This window comes from Schistocerca americana, chromosome 6 (assembly GCF_021461395.2).
Source record: "Schistocerca americana isolate TAMUIC-IGC-003095 chromosome 6, iqSchAmer2.1, whole genome shotgun sequence".
NCBI classification, from domain to species: Eukaryota; Metazoa; Arthropoda; class Insecta; order Orthoptera; family Acrididae; genus Schistocerca; species Schistocerca americana.
In genome coordinates this window covers 399220399-399244894 of record NC_060124.1, presented here as the reverse complement: position 1 = coordinate 399244894, position 24496 = coordinate 399220399, and the positions used below count along the sequence as shown (strand labels likewise).

Here is a 24496-nt window from a genome sequence, read left to right as displayed (position 1 = left end):
ACGCTAACACGTTCAGTATTCTGCAAACACTTCCTTCTCCTATCTCAACGTAGCGTGACAATTCGTTCACTTTGATGCGTCTGTCAGCAGTCACCAATTCGTTAACTCTCTGCACATTGTCTGGAGTGTGTGCAGTACGGGGCCTGCCGCTGCGAGGACAACCCTCAATATTTCCGTGCCCGCTTTCATCACATAACCTGCTTGCCCACCGACTAACTGTACTGCGATCGACAGCAGCATCTCCATACACCTTTTTCAAGCTCTTGTGATTGTTTCCCACTGTCTCGTTTTCACAGCACAGGAATTCTACGACAGCACGTTGCTTCTGACGAACGTCAAGTATAGCAGCCATCTTGAAGACATGCTGTGACGGTGGCACGCACGGGAAGGATGTATCTACATATTTCAAAACTTTCACACATGCCGAATGAAAACTGTATTTTTACAAAAATAGTATGCATTTCTTTTGGAGTGACCCTCGTATTCAGGATTCCAGTACACCATAATATGTCCGACCGGCTAGCCGCGCGGTCTAACGCGCTGCTTCCCGAGTGGGAAGGCGTGCCGGTCCCCAGCACGAATCCGCCCGGCGTATTTGTGTCGAGGTCCGGTGTGCCGGCCAGCCTGTGGATGGTTTTTAAGGCGGTTTTCCATCTGCGTCGGCGAATGCGGGCTGGTTTTCCTTATTCCGCCTCAGTTACACTGTGTCGGCGATTGCTGCACAAACACTGTCTCCACGTACGAGTACACCATAATTACTCTACCACGCAAAAAAAAATTTTTTTTGGGGGGGGGGGGGGTTGGGTTTTTTGTGGGAAGAGACCAAACTTGCGAGGTCATCGGTCTCGTCGGATCTGGGAAGGACGGGGAAGGAATTCGGCCGTGCCCTTTCTGAGGAACCATCCCGGCATTTGCCTGGAGCGATTTAGGGAAATCGCGGAAAACCTAAATCAGGATGGCCGGACACGGGATTGAACCGTCGTCCTCCCGAATGCGAGTCCAGTGTGCTGGCCACTGCGCCACCTCGCTCCGTCAAAAATTTGGGGTTACACTCGTCTGTGGCCTGTTGTGGGGTTGTGAACCAATGAGGCCTACGGTGGGACGAAACCTCTCCGTCGTTTCTAGGTCCTTGGTTCAATACACACACACACGACACACACCATAATATTCTCCATTCTTTTGGCTACAAAACCTAATTTTTCAAAATAATCCCTAGACAGTGCGAAGGGCGTATTCCACTTTGCTGGGAGCGCCGGTATACCCGCATGGTACCACATGGAGAAGCAAACGTTCGTTTGCAATTTTTTTTCCGACGAACACTTCTAATTTCCTGGTGGTAGTACAATATTCTTCAGAGGTGATCGTTGCACCACGAGAGAGGACACCAATCGAAATAACATCTAGAGAGTCCCAGAAGACGGTCGCCATGACTTTACCGGCTGAGGGCGCTGCTTTGAATTTTTCTTTTTTTTTTTTTTCCTCGGAGAAGAGGAGCTGTCGCACCACTCCATGGATTGCCGTTTTGTTTCCGTTTCGAAATGATGAACCCATGTTTCATCGCCTTTTAACGTGTTGTACACAAGCTTCTCGTGATCAGCCTCGTAGCGCACAAGCGGTTCTGCACATATGGTCCTTTGTTGTTGCTCTTTATGGTCTTCTGTTAGACGGCGAGGAACTCAGCGGGCACACACCTTTGAGTACCCTAGCTAGTGAGCGAATGTGTGAGCACTGCCAACAGAGACGTCCAGTTGAGTCTGGGATGTTTGATTGTGATCCGTTGATCACCTCGAATGAGTGTGTCCGCACGATCCAACATCCAGGAGTGACCGCTGTGTGTGGCCGGCCGGTACGCGGGAGGTGGGACAGGTTTGGGCGACCTGGTTGCGATGAACATAGACAACTACGACTCGACCAACGACTCACCGTTCTTTTGTTCACTACCAGGTCTCCGTAGACCTATGAATAACTCCATGCTGTGGGTTTGTGCCAAAAGAAGCTCAATGACAGCTCTCTGCGTGATCGCACCTCCGTTACAGACGCCATTTTGAAGGCTAGATATAGCGCCGCCTATCGGAACTTCATGAAACTATAGGGGCTGAAGCGGAAACAGTCCAGGGTGTCCCTGAACAAATTCCGCAATTTTTCGACGAAAATTGGCCGAGAAGAAAAGTGTTGATTTACTAATTGAACACCGCTCGTATAGGGCTAGTATCAACACGACAACGCTAAACACGAACAACGTTAATGTACTCTATTGACTGTTACACAGCATTGTGGATAATCATTTACACACTTGCCGATGGTGCATATCTGTACGAAGTGACGTTGACATCCAGTCACGTGTTCTGAGTGCTTCACTTTTTTTGTCAGGCAGGGTATACTGATCGCTTATTATGACTTTTCGGCAAACGGAATAATCCCTATATAAGAATCAACACGGTTTCCGCAAGGAAACGTCATACAAAGTGCTAGTGAATTTTTCTGCAGAGAAGTTTGGAATTTAATCCATGATGTTGGTGCAAAGTCTGGAGATCATGGCCTGTACTACATCGCCTCTGCCCATCTTGCCGGTCAGATATTGGCGGTGACAATTTTTCTTGCCGCCAGAATTCGAATCGAACTTACTCCGAATCAAGAACTACCGAACAAGCGTGCTTTATCGAAGTCTGCGACGGAGGCGGGTATATGCTGAGATAGGAGAGAAAATTATGAGGACGTTAAAAGAAGATATTATTTATTAAAGTATAAGCAAAGGCATAAATCCTGTACAAATCAATTTTTCGCAGCTTACCCTCTGTAATATGTTCGCTGGATAATCTAACAGTCTTGTTCCCTCTTAGACTTTCCTTTATACGTCTGTTATTAATGTCCTTTTCATTAGTTTATCTTCCAAAGTATACGTGGTAAGTCCCATCATTTTCCTGGAAGCTAAATGACATCGATAGGTGATACTTTTGCCAATAGCAATGCTCCTGATTTTTTTTCTGTTGCTTGATTAACTTTGTTTTGAATAGAGCTTGATAATGTAGGAGAGATCTGTATTATCTGGAAGCTACGGGTAGTTGACGAGAGATAAGCTGATTTCAGCCCTAAGAATGCACCAGGAGGTTTACACTTACGAATGTGATACACTGCGCAGAGGGGGTCCATCCTCTTACAACCAACACTCCGATGTTCGAACAAATGTCTTCAATTAATGAGATACTAAAATTGATTGACAGGACCGTCGTAACAATAAGGACCTACTTTTTGCATACTGATAGCTACGCCAAAAAAAAAAAAAAAAAAAAAATGGTTCAAATGGCTCTGAGCACTATGGGACTTAACATCTATGGTCATCAGTCCCCTAGAACTTAGAACTACTTAAACCTAACTAACCTAAGGACATCACACAACATCCAGTCATCACGAGGCAGAGAAAATCCCTGACCCCGCCGGGAATCGAACCCAGGAACCCGGACGTGGGAAGCTACGCCACATATCATATTTAAGATCATAGGCGATGCTCCATTTCGTCCATTCTTCTTAGTAGTGAAACATGGAATATGCTTTAAATCACTGTAAACATTACGAAACGAACATCATTTCAACAGACTTCATGTATGATTATGCACTTATTGCCGGCCGGTATGGCCGAGCGGTTCTAGGCACTTCAGTCTGGAACCGCGCGACCGCTCCGGTCGCAGGTTAGAATCCTGCCTCGGGCTTATGGATGTGTGTGATGTCCTTAGGTTAGTTAGGTTTAAGTAGTTCTACGTTCTAGGGGACTGATGACCTCAGATGTTAAGTCTCATAGTGCTCAGAGCCATTTGAACCATTTTTGCACTTATTAGAGTAAGGAGTGACGAGACTTCCGGGCCAATTTCTAAGCGAAAGTTACTGCTGTTATAATAATAAGAATAATGGTTTTTATATATTTGTAATGTCTATACATTTATTTATTACATTCCAGATGAAGATAAAAACAGCATAAACGCAACTTTTGTGCAAATCCACCCTACAGCAAAATCCATAATTGTGCTGGTCAGCTGTGATTCATTTGGCGACGACTGAAACGTAGGGGTTCCACGAGCACCATTTCCAAGAATCGAAGAACTTAAGAGGCAGACTTTGCAGTTTTGTCAATACGTATCCGTTACTTCGATCTACCACTTACCGCAGCTGAAGCAAATTCGCTAATGGTCAACTCCGAGGAAAGACGGGATCTTAATTAAACCACTTTCGTGATTCGCAGCAAGTTAGGTACCGTGATTACCGCGGAGAGAGAGAGAGAGAGGGAGAGGGGGGGGGGGGGGGTAGCGCTGTTTAACTTTGTAATTAAACCACATTCCAAGCACTATCAGCTATGCGTCATCAAGAAGAAACTCACACTTCACACAGTCTTTCGAAGTGACTGTTGAGCAACGCACTTGTTACTCCTTTCGGAATACAGTGTAATGGTGCGTTAGAAAGTGGACACATAAATTGCTTGGTACATGAAATGAAGGAATGGATGTAAGCGAACTGACGAAATAACCAAAATGAATTTTCGCTCTGCAGCGGACTGTGAGTAGATAAGAAACTTTCTGACAGAGTAAATGTGTGTGACGGACCGGGACTCGAACCCGGAACCTTTCGCGGGCAAGTGCTCTACCAACCGAGCTATCGCTGCACGAGTCACGACAACTCCCTACAGTTCTACTTCCACCAGCACCTCATCTCCTACCTTCCAGATTTCACAGAAGTTCTCCTGCGAAACTTGCAGGACTAGCACTCATGGAAGAAAGAACATTGCGGGAAGACGACTTAGCCACAGCCTGGATAGTCCGTCAATGAGTGCTCAAAATAGGGATGTAGAGTTCATGGAATATGCGAGAATGTTTGACTTCAGGACTTTGTTAGGAATAGTCAGGAGATAAATACTAGAAGTCCCCACCAATCGGAGGTGCGGTAAAGGCGAGAGGGGATGGAAAAAGTCTCATGTAGTTTTTCGCATGTACAGTGAAGAGCCAAAGAAACTGGTACACATGCCTAATATCGTGTAGGGCCCCCGCAAGGTCGCAGAAGAGCCGCAACACGACGTGGCATGGTCTCGACTGATGTCTGAAGTAGTGCTGGAGGGAAATGACACCATGAACCCGCAACAGTACGAGGGAATGGAGATCTCATCTGAACACCACGTTGCAAAGCATCCCAGATATATCTGGACAGTTTGGTGGCCAGCGGGACTGTTTAAACTCAGAAGATCGTTCCTGGAGCCATTCTGTAGCAATTCTGGACGTGTGGGGTGTCGCATTGTCCTGCTGGAATGCAACCGGCCGCTGTGGCCGGACATGAATGGACGTATGTGATCACACAGGATGCTTACGTACGTTTCGCCTGTCAGAGCCGTATCTAGACGTATCAGGGGTACCATACCACTCCAACTCCACACTCCCCACACCATTACACAGCCTCCACCAACCTGTAAAATCCCCTGATGACGCGCGAGGTCCATGGATTCGTGAGGTTGTCTCCATACCTGTACACGTCCATCCGCTCGATACAATTTGAAACGAGACTCGCCCGACAAGGCAGCATGTTTCCAGTCATCAACAGTCCAGTGTCCGTGTTGACGAGCCCAGGCGAGGCGTAAAGCTTTGTGTCGTGCAGTCATCAAGGATAGACGATTGGGCCTCCGGCTCCGAAAGCCCCTACCGATGATGTTTCGTTGAATGGTTCGCACGCTGACACTTGTTGATGGCACAGCATTTAAATATGCCGCAATTTGCGGAAGGGTTGCACTTCTGTCACGCTGAACAATTCTCTTCAGTCGTCTTTGATCCAGTTCTTGCAGGATCTTCTTACGGCCGCAGCAATGTCGCAGATTTGATGTTTTATCGGATTCCTGATATTTCGGTCGGTGAGGCCTGGCACGAAGTCGGCGTTCCAGATTGTCCCGAAGGTGTTCTACAGGATTCAGGTCAGGACTCTGTGCAGGCCAGTCCATTACAGGGATGTTATTGTCGTGTAACTACTCTGCCACAGGCCGTGCATTATGAACAGGTGCTCCATCATGTTGAAAGATACAATCGCCATCCCCGAATTGCTCTTCAACAGTGGGAAGCAAGAAGATGCTTAAAACATCAATGTGGGCCTGTGCTGCGATAGTGCCACGCAAAACAACAAGGGGTGCAAGACCCTCCATGAAAAACACGATCACACCATAACACCACCGCCTCCGAATTTTACTGTTGGCACTACAAACGCATACAGATGACGTTCACCGGGCATTCGCCATGCCCACACTCTGCCATCGGATCCCCACCATTGTGTACCGTGATTCGTCACTCCACACAACCTTTTTCCACTGTTCAATCGTCCAATGTTTACGCTCCTTACACCAAGCGAGGCGTCGTTTGGCATTTACCGGCGTGATGTGTGGCTTATGAACAGCAAGTTTTCTCACCTCCCGCCTGTCATAATACTTGGAGTGGATCCGGATGCAGTTTGGAATTCCTTTGTGATGGTCTGGATAGATGTCTGCTTATTACACATTACGACCCTCTTCAGCTGTCAGTCAACAGAAGAGGTCAGCCTGTCCGCTGCTGTGCTGTACGTGTCCCTTCACGTTTCCTCTTCACTGTCACATCGGAAACAGTTGACCTAGGGATGTTTAGGAGTGTGGAAATCTCGCGTACAGACGTATGGCCGGCCGAAGTGGCCGTGCGGTTAAAGGCGCTGCAGTCTGGAACCGCAAGACCGCTACGGTCGCAGGTTCGAATCCTGTCTCGGGCTGGATGTTTGTGATGTCCTTAGGTTAGTTAGGTTTAACTAGTTCTAAGTTCTAGGGGACTAATGACCTCAGCAGTTGGGTCCTATAGTGCTCAGAGCCATTTGAACCATTTGAACAGACGTATGACACAAGTGACACCCAATCACCTGACCATGTTCGAAGTCCGTGAGTTCCGCGGAGCGCCCCATTCTGCTCTCTCGCGATGTCGAATGTCTACTGAGGTCGCTGATATGGAGCACCTGGCAGTAGGTGGCAGCACAATGCACCTAATATGAAAAACATGTTTTTGAGGGTGTCGGCATACTTTAGATGACATAGTGTATATGTGTCAGTTACCGACGGTTTCCGATATTCGTTATTGAGAATCGATGCTTTTTGAAAGAAAATCATTTTTTCGAAACTCTTTTTCTCTAACATCTGCTTCTAGTGTCCCCACGATCATTTCTCAGAAAAATTGTCGGAGCCGATGTTGTAGAGCATTACATTTCCTTCAGTTTGACATACGATTTTTCCACGTTATCTGCAACCACCTAAACACTATAGAATTTCTAAGATGGACGCTCAATTTTCATATTCTTCTACCTGCCCCATGACATTCTTCAATGAAAGGGGAATGATGCGCCCAAAGTCAATGCTACACACACTGTTTAAGCAAAGTGATGAGGGAGGATGTTGGTTTAACCACCTTTGAATTTATTGTTGTGGATAATTCCTAGTCCACCGAGCTTTTTGGGAAAAAGAGACAACTTTGTCAACCATTTGTGATTGTTACGTTAGATTTCTGAGGATCCATTATCATGGGAGAGGTTGCAGAATGGTTTTTGACAGATCCACTGACATACCAGAGGGCACAAAAACAGCTGAACCGAGTCGACGATATCGATTATGAAGATGTGTGGATATTAGTGTCAGTTTGGAAAGTGTAATTCAAGTCAGACAAGAGCGTTTGCTTTCAAACTTTCATAATAAGAGTCAGCTGATGAACTTGCTAATGATGCAGCAGTAGCAAAATGGGGTAAACGCGCTCCAAGATTAAGGTGATGCTGATGTTGATTTTGTGAAGACAGCTGTCAAAGAAACCTCAAAATTCCTCGTCTGCTGTTATTTGAGAAGGCGTCGAATTGGCTTTTCATAGCCAACACTCCAATTGATTGCGACATTCTGCTTGTAAAACCTGGAAGAGGGAAGTTCAAGATGAGTGAAGATTTGCAGCGTATCGCAGGAGTAAAGTATGTTTTGTCAAAATGTTTCAGAATTCCAAAGTCGCAGAAGGTACAGCTGTGGTGTTTACCAATGGTTCTTCTTCCTCTGACTCCACTGAAAGCAGCTGGAATCATGAGCAGTCTCTCATCGTAGGACGCTCCAGGCACAGGAAAAATCCCTCAACGAGTTCGGCTTCAAATCATGAATCAAAGCAGCTGGAAACATGAAGCCTGATCTCTCAACTGTACCTCCAACTGAAGGAGCTATTAAGCAGCATGCATTACGAATGTACCACCAAGTATACTAGTGGTTAAGGGGGGGGGGGGGGGGGGAATCTGTTGGTGGAAAGGATATGTCTGTCGCAGGTGTTGTTGTAACTGCTCCGTCACGTGCCCAAATTGCAAGGGCAGCTGCAACAATGGAGTCAAAATATTAATTAAGGAAGAAGGTGACGACGACGAAATCGATACGCCATCGATATCATTAGATGGCGTTTCCACCGTGGGCGAAGATGAATCAGCCTCAACCCTTTTGCCTCGAATAGACGAATATGTTGCCGTGAACGCACAGTTTTTCATTTTTGAATTCTATCAGTCCCTGTAAATACTTCCATTACACGGTTTGTAAAAATGTAGCTATAATTGTAAAAAGTGTTGTGTCTCAATTGAAGTTACCTTATTTCCATTGTTAAACTGCTGTTATTTATCATAATAGCAGGTTACAGGAACACGCTGTCAGAATACTCTTTTTTATCGGAATATGGAAATTGAGCATACATCTTAGAAATTCTATAACATTTGAGTGCTTGAAGATAAAATAGCAAAAGTGTATATCAAATTGAAGGAAATTTAATGCTCTACAAATTTTTTTCTAAGAAACGATGGTGGGAGGCACTAGAAGCAAATGTTTGACAAAAAGAGTGAGATAATAATGATTTTTTCGAAAAATGATCGATTTTCCGTAACGCATACCCGAAAATCGTTGGAAATTCGAAAAGTATGTGTAGAAATATATTTATAGAAAATTTAATGAGCTTTCATTTTGATCTGGCAAAATTTTTTCTACAGTACACCGTTTTCGAGGTAAAAGTGAAAAACCAAGTGATGTGATTTTTCTACCTCCCTCCCGCCTGTAGCGCACCTCCTAGTGGCGGGGATTTTTAGTATGTTTAAATCGTAAGTATTCCTAACAAAGTTATGCAGTCAAAAATTCTAGCAAATATTCCATGCACTCTATAATGCATTCGTTAACTGGACTAGGGGAATTGTTTCTAGAATGAATTTTCACTCTGCAACGCTGTGTACCATATCAAAACCTCTAGGAGTACTAGTCCCGCAGGTTGCGCTGAACTTGTGTGAAGTTTGGAAGGCAAGAGATTAGGTGCTGGCGGAAGTAAAGTTGTGAGGATGGTCTTTGTGTCGGGCTCGGATACCTCAGTTGGTAGAGCACCTCCGCAAAAGGAAAAGGTCCCGGGTTCGAGACTCGTTCCAGTACACTGTTTCAATCAGCCATGAAGCTTGATAGTTAACTAAGTAAATGGCGAACACATAATAGCATTTATTCGTCTCTTTGGACAAATAGCGGTCAGCTAAAAGGTTGGCTCTGGAGGATTAGTTCACTGACCGAATCATGTGACTGAATGAATGGCCGAGTGCAGCTCTTAATCAGATGCCGCATCGTTGAGAGGCATTAAATATACACTCCTGGAAATGGAAAAAAGAACACATTGACACCGGTGTGTCAGATCCACCATACTTGCTCCGGACACTGCGAGAGGCCTGTACAAGCAATGATCACACGCACGGCACAGCGGACACACCAGGAACCGCGGCGTTGGCCGTCGAATAACGCTAGCTGCGCAGCATTTGTGCACCGCCGCCGTCAGTGTCAGCCAGTTTGCCGTGGCATACGGAGCTCCATCGCAGTCTTTAACATTGGTAGCATGCCGCGACAGCGTGGACGTGAACCGTATGTGCAGTTGACGGACTTTGAGCGAGGGCGTATAGTGGGCATGCGGGAGGCCGGGTGGACGTACCGCCGAATTGCTCAACACGTGGGGCGTGAGGTCTCCACAGTACATCGATGTTGTCGCCAGTGGTCGGCGGAAGGTGCACGTGCCCGTCGACCTGGGACCGGACCGCAGCGACGCACGGATGCACGCCAAGACCGTAGGATCCTACGCAGTGCCGTAGGGGACCGCACCGCCACTTCCCAGCAAATTAGGGACACTGTTGCTCCTGGGGTATCGGCGAGGACCATTCGCAACCGTCTCCATGAAGCTGGGCTACGGTCCCGCACACCGTTAGGCCGTCTTCCGCTCACGCCCCAACATCGTGCAGCCCGCCTCCAGTGGTGTCGCGACAGGCGTGAATGGAGGGACGAATGGAGACGTGTCGTCTTCAGCGATGAGAATCGCTTCTGCCTTGGTGCCAATGATGGTCGTATGCGTGTTTGGCGCCGTGCAGGTGAGCGCCACAATCAGGACTGCATACGACCGAGGCACACAGGGCCAACACCCGGCATCATGGTGTGGGGAGCGATCTCCTACACTGGCCGTACACCACTGGTGATCGTCGAGGGGACACTGAATAGTGCACGGTACATCCAAACCGTCATCGAACCCATCGTTCTACCATTCCTAGACCGGCAAGGGAACTTGCTGTTCCAACAGGACAATGCACGTCCGCATGTATCCCGTGCCACCCAACGTGCTCTAGAAGGTGTAAGTCAACTACCCTGGCCAGCAAGATCTCCGGATCTGTCCCCCATTGAGCATGTTTGGGACTGGATGAAGCGTCGTCGCACGCGGTCTGCACGTCCAGCACGAACGCTGGTCCAACTGAGGCGCCAGGTGGAAATGGCATGGCAAGCCGTTCCACAGGACTACATCCAGCATCTCTACGATCGTCTCCATGGGAGAATAGCAGCCTGCATTGCTGCGAAAGGTGGATATACACTGTACTAGTGCCGACATTTTGCATGCTCTGTTGCCTGTGTCTATGTGCCTGTGGTTCTGTCAGTGTGATCATGTGATGTATCTGACCCCAGGAATGTGTCAATAAAGTTTCCCCTTCCTGGGACAATGAATTCACGGTGTTCTTATTTCAATTTCCAGGAGTGTAGATGGAAGTTTTCCGGTTAACATGATGTCAGAATTCCAGGAACGCTGATGTTGTCAGCGTTTTCTAGCCAAGCCTGCTGGCCAGCACGTGGCTCGCAGCCGCAGGCGATACGGTAGCATCGCCGTCAGCACCTGCTACGTTGGCCCCACACAGGCGACTCGCTGCGTCAACAAGACGCAGGGCACGACTCATCGACTTTACGCGAAGACTGGCGAAACGGCGTGACGCCATTAAGAATGAGGGAGGCGGGAAGCGGGATTCCTTTATCTCTCTGTTGAGATAAGTAGAATGCAGTTGGTTGTTAGCTGTTCTTGTTGCTGGCCGCTGTAAGCACAAGGAGAAATCATTGTACCATTGCTGAATGCAAAAGTACTTCGTATAAAACTGTGGATATCGCGTATCACCGATTTCCGAAAGACAGAGGACTACAGCGCAAATTGGTGTCACGCTGTAAACGAGCTGATCATGTTGATATGAGTGATGCAAGAATTTGTTCAGGTCTTTCCCTCCCCGAAAATTATGAACAGGACTTAAAAAATGAGCTTTTGGCGTTGCCCTTGAGAAGAAAATTAAAAGCACCAATTTGGAAGCGCCAACAACGACAACACAGAGTTTACTGCCAGACGTTCATGGAAAAGCATTTTTATGTATTATAGGATTTGGAATTCTTCGCGCATTAATTTTTGAAGCGATTATAAAGGTTCAAATGGCTCTGAGCACTATGGGGCTTGACATCTGAGGTCATCAGTGCCCTAGAACTTAGAACTACTTAAACCTAACTAACCTAAGGACATCACACACATTCATGCCCGAGGCAGGATTCGAACTTGGCGCTTTTGACAAACAACGGCTTACCACGTCCAGTCTCAAAGGTAATTCACGCTCACGACCATTACAGCGTGTATTTAAAGCAAACCTGATTTGGACACTCACATTGTCGCTACTAGCGCCATTCTTAAGCGACTGGCGCGAAATTGAAAAGACATCATCGTTCAGATGTAGAAACACGTCTACCAACTTTCGTTTATGTCGCACAACTTCTTCTTCGGGTTGCGATTTTCTTTAGGATAAACTGTCAAATTTGTGGATATCTGTTGAAACTCCCATGAGTTTTTACCTGTGAGTGTATATGTCTTACGGTTCAGAATGCGCTACTAGTGAGTACAGGAACTATAAAATGACCGACAAATTAGGAGGAAACAATAAAGTGAAACAGACTACCTCCGAACGACGTCTCACCTGATATCACTATTTTCATTTATCGACTTACTTTTCGTAACTGTACCATGATAAGTAGTTGTTGAAACGTGTATAAAATAGCAGGTAAACTAGATCAACGGGATTTAAACATCAATGAGAGGTTTCAGGTCGATACGGCATACCTGAAGGGAACACATGGACTCTCTCCCTTGCGGAATTGAGACGCTTATCAAGGCTAGAGGCACTATTACACGGTATTCGTGTGATGGATTCCGGAAACAGCGATCGTCTGAGACCCAACTCGCTTTATTTGTTCATGAGACCCAGAAAATATTATATACAGGCTCCCAGGTAGATGCCATTTTCCTTGACTTCCGGAAGGCGTTCGATACAGTTCCGCGCTGTCGCCTGATAAACAAAGTAAGCGTCTACGGGATATCAGACCAGCTGTGTGGCTGGATGGCTCCGAGCACTATGCGACTTAACTTCAGAGGTCATCAGTCTCCTAGAACTTAGAACTAATTAAACCTAACTAACCTAAGGATATCACACACATCCATGCCCGAGGCAGGATTCGAACCTGCGACTGTAGCGGTCAAGCGGTTCCAGACTGTTGCGCCAGAGCCGCACGGCCACTCCGGCCAGCTGATTTGAAGTGGAATGATCACATAAAATTAATTGTTGGTAAGGCTGGTGCCAGGTTGAGATTCATTGGGAGAGTCCTTAGAAAATGTAGTTCATCAACAAAGGAGGTGGCTTACAAAACACTCGTTCGACCTATACTTGAGTATTGCTCATCAGTGTGGGATCCGAACCAGGTCGGGTTGACGGAGGAAAGAGAGAAGATCCAAAGAAGAGCGGCGCGTTTCGTCACAAGGTTATTTGGTAAGCGTGATAGCGTTACGGAGATGTTTAGCAAACTCAAGTGGCATACTCTGCAAGAGAGGCGCTCTGCATCATCTACATCTACATCCATACTCCGCAAGCCACCTGACGCTGTGTGGCGGAGGGTACCTTAAGTACCACTATTGGCTCTCCCTTCTGTTCCAGTCTCGTATTGTTCGTGAAAAGAAGGATTGTCGGTATGCCTCTGTGTGGGCTCTAATCTCTCTGATTTTATCCTCATGGTCTCTTCGCAAGATATACGTAGGAGGGAGCAATATACTGCTTGACTCCTCGGTGAAGGTATGTTCTCGAAACTTCAACAAAAGCCCGTACCGAGCTACTAAGCGTCTCTCCTGCAGAGTCTTCCACTGGAGTTTATGTATCATCTCCGTAACGCTTTCGCGATTACAAAATGATCCTGTAACGAAGCGCGCTGCTCTCCGTTGGATCTTCTGTATCTCTTATATCAACCCTATCTGGTACGGATCCCACACTGCTGAGCAGTATTCAAGCAGTGGGCGAACAAGTGTACTGTAACCTACTTGCTTTGTTTTTGGATTGCATTTCCTTAGGGTTCTTCCAATGAACCTCAGTCTGGCATCTGCCTTACCGACGATCAACTTTATATGATCATTCCATTTTAAATCACTCCTAATGCGTACTCCCAGATAGTTTATGGAATTAAATGCTTCCAGTTGCTGACCTGCTATATTGTAGCTAAATGATAAAGGATCTTTCATTCTATGTATTCGCAGCACATTACACTTATTTACGTACATTGAGATTCTGTTGCCATTCTCTGCACCATGCTTCAATTCGTCCCAGATCCTCCTGCATTTCAGTACAATTTTCCATTGTTACAACCTCTCGATATACTACAGAATCGTGCGCAAAAAGCCTCAGTGAACTTCCGATGTTATCCACAAGGGTATTTATGTATCTTGTGAATAGCAACGGTCCTACGACACTCCCCTGCGCCACACCTGAAATCATCGGAAGACTTCTCTCCATTGAGAATGACATACTGCGTTCTGCTATCTAGGATCTCTTCAATCCTATCACACAGGTGGTGTGGTACTCCAAATGCTCTTACTTTGTTCTGTAAAGGACTGTGGGGAACTGTATCGAACGCCTTGCGTAAGTCAAGAAACAGGCCATCTACCTGGGAACCCGTGTCTATGGCCCTCTGAGTCTCGTGAACGAATAGCGCGAGCAGGGTTTCACACGACCGTCTTTTTCGAAACCCATGCTGATTCCTACAGAGTAGATTTCTAGTCTCTAGAAAAGTCATTATACTCGAACATAATACGTGTTCCAAAATTCTACAACTGATCGACGATAGAGATATAGGTCTATAGTTCTGCACATCTGTTCGACGTCCCTTCTTGAAAACGGTGATGACCTGTGCCCTTTTCCAATCCTTTGGAACGCTACGCTCTTCTGGAGACCTACGGTACACCTATGCAAGAAGGGGGGCAAGTTCCTTCGCGTATTCTGTGTAAAATCGAACTGGTATCCCATCAGGTCCAGCGGCCTTTCCTCTTTTCCTGTCCAGGTTTCGAGAGGGTGCGTTTCTGGATGAGGTATCGAATATATTGCTCCCCCGCTACTTATACCTCCCGAGGAGATCACGAATGTAAAATTAGAGAGATTAGAGCGCGCACGGAAGCTTTCCGGCAGTCGTTCTTCCCGCGAACCTTCCGCGACTGGAACAGGAAAGGGAGGTAATGACAGTGGCACGTAAAGTGCCCTCCGCCACACAACGTTGGGTGGCTTGCAGAGTATAAATGTAGTGTAGATGTGTACTGCGTACTTTTGTACCGTTTGGAGAGGCCTGCGAAAGAATCCCAAAAGTGATGCGATGCCTGAGGCAGGCGCTCCTCAGAGGAGCCCCCCTGCGTCAAACAATGGCAGAGATTTCCGCCCTCACACAACTGGAAAGCAAGTGGGGCCCAGGCTGTGCGAAGCACGCCGGGGAAAGCCGCAACGGCGGCCGCGTTGCAGCGAGCAAGACGGCGCGTGGTGCCGCGCTGACGAAAAACGGCGGAGCGCCGGGACGAACTGAGCAATAAAAGCGGCGGCCCCTGGTAGGTGGCGGGGGCCGCCCGTGTTGCACGGGGCGGCGGGCAAGTGGGCCGCGCTTGCCGCCGCTGCCCCGCACTCTCAAGGGACCTGCACACGTTCACTATTTATTGCCAATAATCGTCAAACGTTCACTGTATTGGAACGAGCCTCAAACAGCCAACAGTCCTGACAAAAATGCTGACAACGCGTTTTTACAAAGTAAAGATGTCGAGCGCCGAAAAGAAACCGTTTGCTGCAATTATGTTAGCTATAGAATGATATTTTCACTCTGCAGCGGAGTATGCGCTGATATGAAACTTCCTGGCAGATTAAAACTGTGTGCCGGACCGAGACTCGAACTCGGGACCTTTGCCTTTCCCGGGCAAGTGCTCTACCAACTGAGCTACCCAAGCACGACTCACGCCCCGCCCTCACAGCTTTATTTCTGCCAGTACCTCGTCTCCTACCTTCCAAACTTTACAGAAGCTCTCCTGCGAACCTGCAGAACTAGCACTCCTGAAAGAAATGATATTGCGGAGACATGGCTTAGCCACACCCTGGGGGATGTTTCCAGAATGATATTCTCACCCTGCAGCGGAGTGTGCGCTGATATGAAACTTCCTGGCAGATTAAAACTGTGTGCCGGACCGAGACTCGAACTCGGGACCTTTGCCTTTCCCGGGCAAGTGCTCTACCAACTGAGCTACCCAAGCACGACTCACGCCCCGCCCTCACAGCTTTATTTCTGCCAGTACCTCGCCTCCTACCTTCCAGCACTTGCCCGCGAAAGGCAAAGGTCCCGTGTTCGAGTCTCGGTCCGGCACACAGTTTTAATCTGCCAGGAAGTTTCATGTCAGCTATAGCTTGCAAGCAACAGAAAACAGCGAAGAAGACGCTATGGGTCCCACAGTGGTTGAAAAGAAGGAGCAACTGGTCACATGTTTGTTGCTGACAAATCAGAACCACAGCCAGAGAGATTTCATAAATTATGCTCCGGTCATCGTGTGAAAAGTTATTAATGTTGATACGACATAAAATAGAGAAGCCAAATACGTTAATGAGAAAGGCAATCACAGTCGACGAGCGATTAGGGGTGAATTTGTTATTTCTGGTGACAGGCAGACCTTTCGAAAGCTCAAAGTTTAGTTCTTTACTATCAGCAAACACAATTAGTGAAATTCTATGGAAACCTGTGAAACAATTACATCTCCCTAGCAAGAATATGTATAGGCAAGTTACATAAAACATTGTATTACGTTTAGTAATAATCTGAAGGAACTCAGAAACATGTTGCAGACCTCTTGCTAGTCATTGCAGATATATGACGTGCGGGGTGTTCAAAAAGTCTCTCCGTAGTGCCGTATGATTGTTAGCCGCGGGTGCCGTATGCCGCAGTGAATATACCGAAATGAAACTCACTGAAATACAAATTATTAATTCATTGAATATTCATTTTTACCTACAGATTTTCACATTAAATGTTGAAAGTGTCCTGCCTGTTGTTGAATACACAATTCAGTTCGTCTAATAATGTTGCAAAACACGAGCTGTAACATTTCTTCTGTAACAGAAGCAGTGAATGTGGATACTGTAGTTTTCAATTCATCGATGGATTTTGGACGGTTTTTATAGACAGTTGCTTTCGCTGCATCCCAGAAAAAAAAGTTAGGTGGTGTCAGGTCAGGCGATCGTGCAGGCTAAAGTCCCTGTGAAATTATGCCATCACCAAAAACATCAGCAAGCGTGACATTGAAACGCGAGCTGTATGCGCTGTTGCACCGTCTTGTTGAAAATAACCGTTCAGTATTTCACTTAACACAAGTTCTCCTATGAATGGGTACTGAATATCACTACAGTATCGTTGTACCCATAATCATACGGCACTCGTGGCTAACAATCATACGTGACTACGGAGAGACTTTTTGAGCACCCTTTATTTTTCGAAGCGGAAGAAGTTTTCTCCAAGCTGCTATATAATTGACCAACCTTTAATTTATTTCCAAATTAATAAAGTAAATAGTGTTAGACTATCCTCTGCTGAAGTGGTCTATACGGTGGAGTGATTATCCTTGCATCGACCTATTAAAATTTGTGTATGTTAAGGAAAATTGAATCTGAGATGTTTGGTATGCACAAAAATATTCCATAAATAGTGCGCACTAACGCCGGGTGGCTGATTGATGATGCTCTAACAACATCTGAATGGGGAATATTGTCAGACCGTCAATACTTGAAGTAATACGTTGAATATACTGGGTGGTCCATGTGAAGTTTCGGATGAGATTACCTCGAAAACTATACATCGGGTAGAAATAGCAGGTAAGACAAGTTCGTAAGCTCAAAGGGGGACATCAAATGATACTACACGTGACCTCCAGCCCCCACCCCCCTTGGGTGGGGCGGGGGGGGGGGGGCAACTCTTAAATCTGAAATGGAAACACCCATTTTTTATTGCAGATTCGGATTCTCCATAAAAAAGTAATCAACTTTTTCTGTCTGAAACATTTTCTTAAACCATTGACAGATGGCGCTGAAATTGAGAAAAAGGTAAAATTGGCGAAGAACTCTGATTTATTTAGAATTATCCGAGAAAGACGCATCAAATCGATAAAAATGTCCACCAATTCTTTCGTTACCCCAAATTAAGCTATTTTTGTACAAAATGTACTGTATCCTACTTTTAGCGTTACCCAGGAACACCGACATGAACGTAGTAGAATGAAGTTCCCATGGGCGTGCTTCATTAATGTGAGTCCCCTTGACTCTCACATGTTGGGATGCTTCATTAGTGTGAGTCCCCTTGCCTCCCACAATTTGGGGTTTAATTAATGAAATTAGCCACGAAGAAAATGTTCAAAATTATGCCCATTTGCTTCAATGCGCCGGCCGTGGTGGCCGAGCGGTTCTAGGCGCTTTAATCTGGAACCGCGCGACCGCTACGGTCGCAGGTTCGAATCCTGCCTCGGGCATGGACGTGTGTGATGTCCTTAGGTTAGTTAGGTTTAAGTAGTTCTAAGTTCTAGGGGACTGATGACCTCAGCAGTTAAAATCCTATGGTGCTCAGAGCCATTTGAACCATTTTTTGCTTCAATGCATAAAGTCAATCGTCTGCGAAAGTTGCCCACTGTTTCGAGCAGCACATCCCGTGGTATGGCTGCACACGCTCTTCGAATGCGTCGCTCCATATCGTTTCTGACTGTGGTCTGTCTTTCATAAACAATATTTTTTTAAATAACCCCACAAGAAAAAATCAGGAGATATCAGGTCTGGTGAATGTGGAGGCCACTGAGTTGGTCCGCTGTATCCTATCCACCGACCAGGATACCGTAAATTTAAAACGTTCCGCACGGTCTTCGCATAATGGGGAGCTGGTCCGTGCCGTGGGAACCACAATCGTTGCTTAGTTTCTAAATCAACATCTTCCATTAGCTCCAACAAACCATCACGGAGAAGTTATAAATAAGATTCACCAGTAACATTTCGGTCAAAAAATTACGGTCCTATCAAGTAACCGTTTAAAATTCCACCAGACCGTTAACGACCATTTGTGTTGATTGTCAACGGGTCTGTCCCAGTGTGGATTCACAGAGGACCAATAATGACAATCATGTCGATTTAATTCGCCATTGTTTTTGAATGTGGCTGCATCGGTGAACATAACGTATCTAAAAAAATCATTGTCACCTCTTATCATTTCCGAGGCCCATTGGCGTATTTGCATATCTTTCGGCGTTAATGCCTGTGTGAGAGTGAAAAGATACGCATGATATTTATGTGCCTTCAAAATCCTCAAAACAGTTGATTTCGAGATTCCAGATCGTCTCTGAATCGCACGACTACTAATTTCGGGATCCAGTTGAACACAGGCGAGAACGGTAATGGTACGAGCGTCATTTTCATTGTGATCGCGGTGTCGAGGTAGACGGTGCATGTAGCCATTTCGAGCTCGTTGAGTGCAATTTCGAATAATGTTTTCGCTTGGATGTTGTCTGTTTAAGAAACGATCCGCATACAATTGCGCAGCTGCAGCGTAATTGTTATGGCATTCACCTAAAATTAACATCATATCAACAACCTCTGTAGGAGGATAGTGAGCCATGTTTCACTAAAGAATAATATACTTTCGTCAGTTGATGTTTACGGTTCACAATCTGAAAGCGAAGTGACGTCTGATCGCATTGCACCGACCTTTATTCTAAGCCATAGTTCGCAGTCTGGCCACGGTAGCGCCACAGTCGGGTGCGTAATGCAATTGTGAAGAGTTCCCTAACGAGGTTTTAATACCATTCCGCCTCCCTCCATCAAAAACTCTGGCGGATAGGATACATTTTGTAAAAAAATAGCTTAATTTGGCGTAATGAAAGAATTGGTGCACATTTTGTATCGAGTTGGTGCGTCCTTCTCGAATCATTCGAAATAAATCGAAGTTCTTCCACAATTTTAATTCTTCTCCATTTCAGCACCATCTGTCAATGGTTTAAAAAATTTTTCACACATAACTCGATTACTTTTTATGTAGAATCCGAATCTGCAATAAAAAATGGGGGTTTCCATTTAAGATTTAAAAGTTGCCCCCGCCCCACCCGAAAGGGTGGGGCTGGGGTTCACGTGTAGTATCATTTGATGTCCCCCTTTGAGCTTACGAACCTGTCTTACCCACAATTTTTACCCGATGTATAGTTGTCGAGATAATCTCATGCGAAACTTCAGATGGACCATACTGTATATTAACAATATGAGGATATTTTGCCGACCATCAGTACTGCTCGTAAGTCTTTCTAGTGTTGACAGTACGTCAATACGCGCCTTCAGACGGTCAGTATATTGACGGTTTGACAGTAGTATTGAACGTGTAAGGCCAAGAAAATACCGAAGAAGGGTCCACTAATCCCTCATCCGAAGTTCGCAGCGTTTGCGGCAGGTAGGAAAGACGTGATGAACTGAAGAAGAGTAGTGGAGATGCTCGAACAAGAAATGTAATGGAAAAATTTTTGGAGTCGTAAGTGGTCATAATTTACTTTATCTTCTGTTGGCCGCAATAATAAGCGTTTGTAATTAGAACAGATCTTCAGGAACTGCAATGGAAAACATTAACACGGGCGTACAAACAAGGACTTTAAAAATCATATCACTTCTATTCGCCAAAACATACACTCCTGGAAATTGAAATAAGAACACCGTGAATTCATTGTCCCAGGAAGGGGAAACTTTATTGACACATTCCTGGGGTCAGATACATCACATGATCACACTGACAGAACCACAGGCACATAGACACAGGCAACAGAGCATGCACAATGTCGGCACTAGTACAGTGTATATCCACCTTTCGCAGCAATGCAGGCTGCTATTCTCGCATGGAGACGATCGTAGAGATGCTGGATGTAGTCCTGTGGAACGGCTTGCCATGCCATTTCCACCTGGCGCCTCAGTTGGACCAGCGTTCGTGCTGGACGTGCAGACCGCGTGAGACGACGCTTCATCCAGTCCCAAACATGCTCAATGGGGGACAGATCCGGAGATCTTGCTGGCCAGGGTAGTTGACTTACACCTTCTAGAGCACGTTGGGTGGCACGGGATACATGCGGACGTGCATTGTCCTGTTGGAACAGCAAGTTCCCTTGCCGGTCTAGGAATGGTAGAACGATGGGTTCGATGACGGTTTGGATGTACCGTGCACTATTCAGTGTCCCCTCGACGATCACCAGTGGTGTACGGCCAGTGTAGGAGATCGCTCCCCACACCATGATGCCGGGTGTTGGCCCTGTGTGCCTCGGTCGTATGCAGTCCTGATTGTGGCGCTCACCTGCACGGCACCAAACACGCATACGACCATCATTGGCACCAAGGCAGAAGCGACTCTCATCGCTGAAGACGACACGTCTCCATTCGTCCCTCCATTCACGCCTGTCGCGACACCACTGGAGGCGGGCTGCACGATGTATGGGCGTGAGCGGAAGACGGCCTAACGGTGTGCGGGACCGTAGCCCAGCTTCATGGAGACGGTTGCGAATGGTCCTCGCCGATACCCCAGGAGCAACAGTGTCCCTAATTTGCTGGGAAGTGGCGGTGCGGTCCCCTACGGCACTGCGTAGGATCCTACGGTCTTGGCGTGCATCCGTGCGTCGCTGCGGTCCGGTCCCAGGTCGACGGGCACGTGCACCTTCCGCCGACCACTGGCGACAACATCGATGTACTGTGGAGACCTCACGCCCCACGTGTTGAGCAATTCGGTGGTACGTCCACCCGGCCTCCCGCATGCCCACTATACGCCCTCGCTCAAAGTCCGTCAACTGCACATACGGTTCACGTCCACGCTGTCGCGGCATGCTACCAGTGTTAAAGACTGCGATGGAGCTCCGTATGCCACGGCAAACTGGCTGACACTGACGGCGGCGGTGCACAAATGCTGCGCAGCTAGCGCCATTCGACGGCCAACACCGCGGTTCCTGGTGTGTCCGCTGTGCCGTGCGTGTGATCATTGCTTGTACAGCCCTCTCGCAGTGTCCGGAGCAAGTATGGTGGGTCTGACACACCGGTGTCAATGTGTTCTTTTTTCCATTTCCAGGAGTATACTTAATAATAAAAATAAAAATATGAGACATACCTGTGGATTACCATACGGTACATGTATTGTACGTAATACCTGTTGTCATACTAAAAGACCGTTGTGCACGTATATATGCGGTGTGGACAAAAATGTGGGAAGGCCACAAACGTATTCCCATGCCTAACGCGGTATAGGGCGACCGTTGGCATTCAAAACAGCTTCCAGTCGTCTCGGAATGGATACATATGGGTTCTGAATGGTTTTCTGGGGAATCTTGTATTATCCTTCGTGCAAGGTACTGGCTACTTCAGGTAATAATGATGGAGGTGCACAGGGATCACTACCCTCCTGTCCAAAGTAGACCATAGAGGCTCAATAATATTAAGATATGATGGCCAGGGGAGATGCGACAATTCATTTTCGGGCTCACAAAATCAGTCCTGATCTATGCGAACTGTGTGAACAGGAGTCCTGTTGGCTTGGTTGTGTAGGATTGCGGAAAAAAAAAACATTGTACCATGTGATAGACCTGATCAGCGAAAAAGTTCACATAATCCTTGGCAGTAATGTGGCCTTGCGGAGTAATCATTGGGTCCATGTAATACCATGATGTGGATGCCCAAATAACCAACGAAACCCCGTCTTGTTTCACGCTTCGAACGCAAACTTAGTCAGAAGTTAGAAACAGTGTGAAACAAGAATTCTCATCCAAATGAGTTTTTCCAGTGCTCCTAGTCCATATTTTACGGATTCGGCTCTACGTTTTCCTGTTACGGGCATTAGCATCAATGATGAGTTGTTTTTGAATTCCAGCTCGCCCTGCAATTTCCTACTTATGGAGCTCTCTTAGTGTTGTTTTGGTACTGACAGGGTTCACTAGTGCAACAATCCGCTCTGCAGTGACTTTTGTAGCAATCGTCCCCTTAGTTTTTCATCAGACTCATCTTCAATAACCATCCGTCTTGATAATTCAACGCACACTTTCGGCGGCGTTCTGCGGCAGTGAATGATGGCTTAACCTGTATGCAGTGTAGATCTTCCATACGGTTCCTCCTGAAATATCAAACACTTCGGTGGTCTTGGTTTCGGAAGCACCCACAATAAGAGTACCAACAGTTTGCCCTCGTTCGAATTCACTTAGCTCCGACATGATGCAGTAGCCAAGCAGCCCTACACAGGACGCTTGTTGTGACCTCAGCTGACACTTGCAACGCATTGAGGACATTGCACAGATGTTGTTCGTGGTGAAGTACAATAGGGCAACCTGCAGGCTTGGCTAGTATCTGTAAGCTCAAGCACTTATTTCTCGTAGTGTTTCCATGTTTTGTCCACCCCTGTGGGTGATATGAAGTGTACATAGCTTCTTCTCCAAGTCCCAGTACTATGCGGGCGCATCTTCTTTAAGCGACTGAGAAACATGAAAACAACTTTCTTCATAACAATAATTCTACATCTGCCTCCAGACTGTGCGTATCATTGAAGAGCGTGGCAGAGGGTACTTGTCATTGTGCCAGTTAATAGGGCTTTTTCCCCATTCCATTTAAGTATGAAGGACGGGAAGACAGAGTGCTTAAACGTCTCTTTGTATGCTGTCATTAGTGTAATCTTGCCCTCGCGATTTCCATAGAACTGATACATACGTATGTACATCTGGTACTTGAAAGGTAGGCTTCACAGGGTACTCTGCAAATCAGTTTCTTCGGCATACCCATGACACTCTCCACATTCAGTATCTCCTGTTAGTCCCACACAATTGACCAATATTCTAAGGTGAGTGTTTTTTATGTGTCAACTGTAGATTGATTGAATTTGTCTAGTATTCTACAATCAACCAAAGTCTGCCAACAATTGACAGTATTTGATTGTTCCATTTCGTATCCGTGCAAACTACTATAACCAGGTAGTTGTATGAACTGACCGATTCCAATTGTGACCGTCGATTCGTCGATATTGTAGTAATAGGTTTTCACGTTTTTTCGTTTTGTGAAGAGCACAATTTTACATTCCTGAACATTTAAATGAAGTTGCTAATATTTGCACCAGTTTTAAATGTTATCATTATCTAGCTTCGTATTTGTGCACCTTTTTTCAGACTGACTGATTGTAGGTATCTTCATCATTTTCGAACAGCCTGAAGCCTGAAGTTGGTGTTAATATTGTCTGGAACGTATCGTGATTAGCAAGGGTCTCAACACACTAGCGTGTGGCACTCGAAGTTACGTCCACATCCATCGATGACTTTACATTCATGACAGCTGCTCTTTACCAATAAATTTCGCTTGATATCCCCATACAATCGTCCTTTCGGCAATAAGCATAATGTGGTACTCAGTAAAATGGTTTTCGGAAATAAAGAAATACTTATTGATCTGTGGCTTTCATTATGTCACGTGAGAAAACTGCGAGTTGAGGTTCACATGATCGATGTTTCCGGAACCCATGGTGGTTGGCATGGAGGAGGTAATTCTGTTCGACGTACCTCGTTACGTTGCTGGTTAGAATATTTTCTAAACGCCCACAACAAATGGATTTCAAGGATAATTGACGACTGTTTTGTGGATCATCCGATACCCTTCTTGTAGACAGGTGTGACCTGCGCTTTTGTCTAACTACTGGGCACGATTTTTCTTGAAGGAGTCTACGGTAGATTATAGTTGAAAGAGGGGCTAACTCAGTCATAAATTTGATATAGAACCTGATAAGGATTCTCTCGGGTTC

At 46.3% G+C, this 24496-nt stretch overlaps 2 non-coding genes across 2 annotated transcripts; both read right to left on the bottom strand.

Annotated features, from left to right (window-relative positions):
- Positions 1 to 15567: 15567 nt before the first annotated feature.
- Trnas-gga lies at positions 15568 to 15642 on the bottom strand. Its single transcript has one exon. It is a non-coding gene; the product is annotated as a tRNA-Ser (tRNA).
- A 225-nt stretch (positions 15643 to 15867) lies between these two features.
- Positions 15868 to 15942, bottom strand: Trnas-gga. The gene has a single exon. It is a non-coding gene; the product is annotated as a tRNA-Ser (tRNA).
- Positions 15943 to 24496: the final 8554 nt, after the last annotated feature.